The sequence below is a fragment of the Cryptotermes secundus genome, unplaced genomic scaffold (assembly GCF_002891405.2).
Source record: "Cryptotermes secundus unplaced genomic scaffold, Csec_1.0 scaffold399, whole genome shotgun sequence".
NCBI lineage: Eukaryota > Metazoa > Arthropoda > Insecta > Blattodea > Kalotermitidae > Cryptotermes > Cryptotermes secundus.
In genome coordinates this window covers 417,024-424,402 of record NW_019727096.1, presented here as the reverse complement: position 1 = coordinate 424,402, position 7,379 = coordinate 417,024, and the positions used below count along the sequence as shown (strand labels likewise).

Genomic DNA, 7,379 nt, shown 5'->3' with positions numbered 1-7,379 from the left:
CTTCCACAAGAGCGCCACAAACTTCAGGGACAGTGGTGCTGATTGTTTGCTTCGATATTTTGAAGAGGTATTGAAGACTGACGTATGAGTCTCCAGTTGCCAAAAATCGCAGTGTTACAGCCAATCTTTCCTGAACACGAATGGATTTTCTGAACACGGTATCGTTTTTAAAAATTTTCGGCCCCATCAAATGTATCAACAACTCAAAATCTGACGGATACATCCTTGTGAAATTTTTGTACATCCCACTGACTGACTGAAAATTTAAGTCCGCAAAAAATGGGACCCATTGTATACTTTCCTACTGGCATAGATCGGTGATATCCACAAACGCTGCTACCCTCAGGTTAGGTGTAGTCATTGCTGATTGAAATCTGGCTCGAAACTGAGATTCAGCTCATTTCTTCGTTGCCTTCTTGGGAGGAGAAGTTTTGTCGCGTTGCGTCGGTTGATACTCAACGGTGATACGCAACAAGTCTGGACGCAAAATTTTGCCGCGTTGCATCGGATGATACGTAACGGAGATATGATACGGGGATATGCAACAAGTCTGGACCCGGCTTAACAGAAATGAGAACCAGGAATCTTCATGGGGTTAAAGGGCGGTCGGCCAGCGCATAAGACTGACAACCTGACTGTCACCTGTGAGCCGATTGTCTAGAAAATGTGGGAACCTCGACATCTCACAACCCTAGGGCCTCCACAGCTTGTTACAGGGTTAGCTTTACCCTTTCTTTTACCTCCAGGAACCCCTCCATCGCATAATATGCTATCGTACTATGTAGTCTGTAATTTATGGAACCCGAAGTTTGACTAAGGCGATCACAAAAGTTCGCCCCTGGATTTTATCCTGAGCCAAATGAATCCATTTTCACACTCTCACAACTCATTTTGATATTTTCCTCAATAGTTATATTCTTCGGTAGTTATTGCTGTCAGTTTCAACATAATTTTACTATTAAGTAAATAGGCGCAGTAATTGTTACTGTCAAGGGACATACACCTCTGCTAGTGGGAACACACGCAGGGAAGGGACACAAATATGGACAGCGCGAAAGAAAAGTAACACGGAACGGAGAGAGAGTTATGTTCTCAAACAAACGTAATTTAGCGTGAACAACGATAATTCAATAGCATGGAAATACATTGACTTAAAAGTCTCGTGAAGTGCGACGGTTTCGAAAATTGACAATTGTCTGAAAATGGCAAAGTAATGCCGAAACATGTAGCAATTGATGCGATTTTAACGTTATTTTAAATTAAAGAAAGACTGTGAACAGTTTTAAGTTGCATTAAAGCCGGAGATGAATGAGTGAGTGATACTGTAACTACATTCTCAGTTAATTTTTATATAATATAGAATGAATACATTTCCGGAGCTCAGAACCTGCAGTTAACCCTTTTGTCTACGTCAATTCTGAAGANATATATATATATATATATATATATATATATATATATATATGCAACAGGATGCTGAACTGTAATATTATCATCATCATCACCACCGTCATTATCATCATTTACCAAGCTGGTGGACCTTAAATTCTCGGCCACATAACTAAGTGGCAATTTACTTGATTTTGATCTATTACTGACAGTGCTTATTGTTTCTGATGCTTTCGAATATCCTGTAGGTATGAAGGCATATAGATAACCAATGCTGTGAGGTCTTTCTTGCCTGTAATGAATTTAGATGGGTCTTTATATTAACATTTATAGCAATTTTCATCCACTCACTTTTCACTTTTCTACCCTCTTATCTTAGTTTCTTCTTCTGGTTCGAAACTTACTTCTGACCCCAAAGATTGAATGGAGAGATAAGAAGTAGACATTAGGTAGTTGCTCTTCCTGATGTTAGGTCTTCTGTTTCCGAAAGAAGATATGTGGGAGAGTGAAGACAGAAGAAAAGTATAAAATATCCATTATCTCTCCTCTAACCTTCACCCCCCAGTCTTCACAACCCCTCCCTTATTTTTTGTCTCTTTTTTCTTATTCAACACTGTGGAGCTTTAAGAACTCGAATACAAGATTGAAGTTCAAATCAGTATAGAAATTTCTGGTTAGGTGAACTTTCCACTAATAATTTTTAAACCTTTGGTCAGTAGGTCCAATTTGTAGGCCAGATTATGAAGCTGAAATACAGGATTGAATGACTCCTGGTTTACTTAAAGTAGCCTTGTAACCACGTAGGTTATGTAGCGACGACAACAGGGAATGATATTTGTGAGTAACTAATTGGAATGAATTTGTAAGGAAGCTGTTATAGCGTGTCCGATTTCTCCAGAACTTAACTACTCAACCACGAATTTCCGTGACCCTTCAGAATTCTCGAGATCAGTGCTTTGGGCAAAGTACGGCACCAATATTATTGAGCGGGTGGGCTCAAGCGATAATGTTTCTGAGGTGACTGTTTTGAGTCTTGATCAGAGTACTGATTGTCCTGATTCTTTTTTGTGGATTTTCTCAACTAGGCCATGACTGCCACCATCAGCGTCATTTTCAGTTCATTATTTACTAAACAGCCAATTATTCGGCCCTATATAATCTGATATACCGACTTAGTAACTTACTTACTCATGGAGCTGAGCCCTTCTTGAGGAGCCAACAATTCTGCAGCTTCAAGAATTTCCCAGCATTTTATGGAACCCGAAGGTTCATCACCGTGTTCACAAGAGCCCTCCACTGGTCCCTATCCTGAGCCAGATCTATCCAATTCATACCATCCCATCCTATCTCTCTAAGATCCATTCTAATATTGTCCACCAACCTACGCCTTGGTCTTCCCTGTGGTCTCTTTCCTTCTGGCTTTCTCACCAATATCCTATACACATTCCTCGTCTCCCCCATTCGTGCTACGTGACCTTCCCACCTCATCCTCCTTGACTTGATCATTCTAATTATACTTGGAGAAGAGGATATACTGACAGCATCGTTAAATAATCCAAAAATATGTAAGAAAAATGATACTGTAACGGATTTGCTCAACGCGTTGCCAGACAACAGCTCTGTAAACAGGGTCCAACACGCAACAATAGATCCGGATCTGTAGATCCGACCGACGCAGCAATAGACTGGATGGATAGCGATTACGTGCTATGCGTTTACTGTAGGTCCATGTCTGTTCCGCAGCTATATAAATAAGAGTGACAGAATTCGTTCAGGGCAGTTAGAGTAGTTGTAGCGGCAGAAACACGCGAACAAGCAAACAGTATTATTATTTTTATTGCTAGTGGAGTGGGGCTAAGTTCCTTGTACTGCGGTCACTTCTGGCCTATTGTACCAGCCCCAGGTTATAGGTGAGGGTGATTGTGGAGCAATTGGTGGAATGAAGGGGAAACCGAAGTACTCCGAGAAAACGTGCCCCAGCGACACTTTGTCCACCACAAATCCCACTTGACCAGACCCGGGATCGAACCCTGGCCGCCGCGGTGGGAAGCCAGCGACTAACCGCTTGAGCTATGGCGCGGCCAAGCAAGCAGCAAGTTCAAGGAGTACTGAACAGTACAGGAAGTCAGCCTGCGAATATTTAACATGTGACTTGAAGACTTTATATGTGCTATAGTGCGGTGGTATTGGGAGTGTGTGATTTAGTGAGAATTATATAATTTCTGTGTCATAAATCCGTGAAGACTGGTGCAGATAGACTGAAAAGAGTAGCGTGGAGTACTTTGTAGTGTGAAAGTCAGTAATCAGTAACAGTGTTATAACAATTTGTATTTACGGCCTGTAGGTTGGTAATAAATCCAATTACCAATCCGAACCCCGTCTTTAGTCGCCCATATACGTGAAAATACCTATGTTTATTTGGAAGTACTAGAAATTGAAGGCAGCCGGTCACGGTAGCCGAGCGGTCTAAGGCATGTACTGTCTTCGCTCGCTCGGAAGCCGGGATCGTGGGTTCGAATCCCACTCAGGGCATGGATGTTCAGTTTGTGTGTGCGCGTTTTTCTGTGTTTGCGTACAGGTAGAGGCCTTGCGACGAGCTGATCACCCGCCCAAGGTGTCCTACCAAATGTGTAATATCTAGAAAAACCGAAGTGAACGGAGAAGTTCATGGAGGTAGACCTAGGCCCATTGGGGCTGTAGGGTCAAGGAAAAGAAAACAAAATTGAAGGCAGTTTTTAATTACAGTTCGTGTCACCCAAGTTCGGTTTTATACAGGATCTGTTTTTTTTTTCAGAAATTTTTGCACATTGAGAGGAAACACATGTATAAACAGACTCGATCTAATTATGATATGTAAGATTTGAGGTTTTCACGGCGGTGACTATGAAGAATGCTCTCTTCTTGTGTGAACCGACGTTCCTCCGAAATGATGATTCACACAAGATCTACGCGGTGTCACACCCCAGAAGACGGCATTCTTAATTATGATATGCTCCTTTTGTAGAATGAACTGAGAAAAATATTGACTTGAAAGCTGAACTGTTGCGATAGAAACGGAACAGACAAACGCCCCACGCATGCGCATCACAAGTTCCATAACCTCATGTGAACGTAACCAGTGGGGTCATGTAACACGCATGGGCGAGATGAAAAATTCATACAAAATGTTGAGCCTAAAATCTTAAAGGAAACGATCATTTGATAACAAGGTTAGTTAGAAATGGAAGGATGATATTAAAATGGGTTTAGGGAAATAGTGTGTAATACGTAATATTGACTAAATTCGTCTTGACTCAGGATGTGGTCCAGTGGTGTTCTTTTGTGAACAGGATAATGAGCCTTCGGGCTCTATAAATTAGGAAGGATTTCTTGACCAGCGACTAATAGCATCTCAGGTACTTCAGTCCTTGGAATTAGTTTTCGCTATTTGCCGTTTGCTGACAAAAGCCTATCGACTAACCGATCCCCTGTCCAGGGAGTCCTATGAAAGAGGCTTATAAAAGTGATTGGAGTAGGAGATGGTCATAAAAAAATCTGTGAAGGAAGCAAAAACTTAGAAAAGGAACTTTTTAGTATGCGTGTTGGTCCGCCGATCGCGAATGGAACGAATACGACAAGATTTGAGGTTTTCACAGGAATGAAGATTCGGAGTTGGTCATCTTGGTTATGATACCTTTTAGTCTGGTAAATGGCCACCAAGGTTCCGGAGGAACATTTTTAATCCATCTTTAAGGTTGAGGAAAATGCAGACAAAGCGTTCCTACAAAACTTTTCTACCTACCAGATTATACGGTATCATAACCCAGAAGTCGTGCCACAGTTCAGGCGGTTAGTTGCCGGCTTTCTATGGCTTTGGCCCAAGTTTGATCCAAGGTAAGGTAATATGGGATTTGTGGTGAACAAAGTGGTTTGGAGGCAGGTTTCCTCCTAGTGCTCCGGTTTCCCGTGCCAATTCTCATTCCATCAACTGCTCCATATTCATTAACCAACCTATCAGTGATGGTATATAGTCTCGACACTGAGAGCGTCGTTAAATACTACACTTAAACTTAATAATCCAAAACTCCACAATTGACTGTATAAACACTCATTTTTTCCGTGCTGTCCTGGACATTTCAGGGCAACGGATATTTCAAACTGGAGATCTCTTCTGTATGGCCTTGGCTACGAATACGTTCATTCCAGTAACACAAATTAATATGCGATAACTATTGAATATCTTCATCAGACTTAAGCACAAACGCATAACAAATCGTACAGTACTACAACCCACCTGGTTTTATGATTATATTGTTGGGCTTCGGTAGCGAATGAAGTAAGGTTGCAGACTGCTGCGCTAGAGGGCAGGCGGTCTGGAAGGGTCGGTCTGAGACCTGCGCACTTCGTACGCTCGGCTAGGCCCGTGCTTAGGGGCCGGCTTCTTTACCACGGCACGAGTAGTTGCTTCGGTGGATATGCGTCGAGTAGGTGGGGTATTGGGAAGTTGCAGGCCGAGGTTCACGTTCGAATAGGGCCATGACAGTGACTTTTAGATATGTTATGAGGGCCCTGTACAAGTCTTCTCTTCCGCACTTGTGTTTCGTGTGAACTTTCATACATTTTCTGTACATTGAACAAAATCATAACTTTCGTAACTCGGAGAAAAGTGTTATATGTGTTCACCCGCGCAATGGATTATTGTGAAATGAACAGAATATGTTTATTTACAGCGATATAATGCAACAGTCAATTTTAATCGTCACTGGTCAGTGGTGTAGCTGGAGGCGGTGAAATATGAAGTGAATTGAAAATTAGTGGTTGAAAATAACAGTTATCACAGATGGCCTTCTTTTAAATCTGTTGCTGCAGTACTGAGGACAATTAATTTTTATCACTTCGACAGTGTCATATTAGGAGCATCGTTATAGTGTAATGAATGTTACTCATTTTGAATTATAAAATTGGCGACTGAAGGAGTTTGACGCCCGTTGTGTTGTGGTTGTAGTGTAATAAGGACATAACATCGGTACATAACAGTACATCATTTCTGTCGTTGGATAAGTGTCAGACTGCATTTCATCTCCATCTCTTTGGTAAGTCTGAGTAATACATACATACATTTGTGTTTATTTCAACAATATATTCCCCATTTCACGTCTTCCGTTACCGAGTTACCTTGCAAACTCCTTCGTGTCGGAACGCGAAATTGTGGAGTGAATTGTTTTGATTTCAGATTTCAAATAGAAATCCCGTACCAACCAATTCGACCACTGGTAAATTAAGACTTCTTTTAATTATCCTTTGATCAGGCAGGTTCTCTTTCTAATTATACTTACTAACCTTCGGGACAATATAGACGGCGAACGTAGACAAACGAGAAATGAATTCAAAATTCTAGGCGATAAACCTGATGGAAAGGTGGCACACCTAGGCACAGAAGGAATAATATTAAAATTGAATTTCAATAGGTTCTAAAGTTGTGATCGGGTTCATCTGGCTAAGGATAGGGACCAAATGGAGGGCTCAGAGATTCCATAAATGACGAGATATTGACTATCTGGACCAACAGTCACATCTGCAAGAAGAACTCTAGTTCATGGAGTCGGTCCATAAACAAATGCTTGTGCTATTCTGCCGGCTAATGAATTGCTCATTGAATCACGCAGTTACCAAGCAGGATCAAGACCCCGGAAATGACGCACTAAAATGCGGTTTTGACTGCAAGCTGAACATTTATAAAGAACACTGTCTTCCGGAATGTAAACCTTGTAGTCTGGTAGTTCACTGACGTTTCAAAAGAACGTACTTGCCACCATCTTCAGTGTTAAAGAGGAGTAAGCCGAGGAAGAAGACCCTGGCAAGCGAAACGTTTATAACGTAGCACTACATGACACTGTACAGGTATTGGCGATGGGTTTCTCGTGCTTAACTGTCTAGTGCCGGCTTCCCACAAGGGCGGCCCGGGGATTTGTGGCGCGCAAAGTTGCATAGGGGTCGGTTTTCTCCGCGTA

At 41.8% G+C, this 7,379-nt stretch overlaps 1 long non-coding RNA gene across 1 annotated transcript in view; it reads left to right on the top strand.

Moving 5' to 3' along the window:
- Positions 1-5,838: 5,838 nt before the first annotated feature.
- LOC111864392 overlaps positions 5,839-7,379 on the top strand; it is a 352,104-nt gene continuing 350,563 nt past the window's right edge. The window contains exon 1 of the long non-coding RNA XR_002842785.2: positions 5,839-6,461. This is a non-coding gene — a long non-coding RNA (uncharacterized LOC111864392). The remainder of the gene's footprint in view (positions 6,462-7,379) is intronic.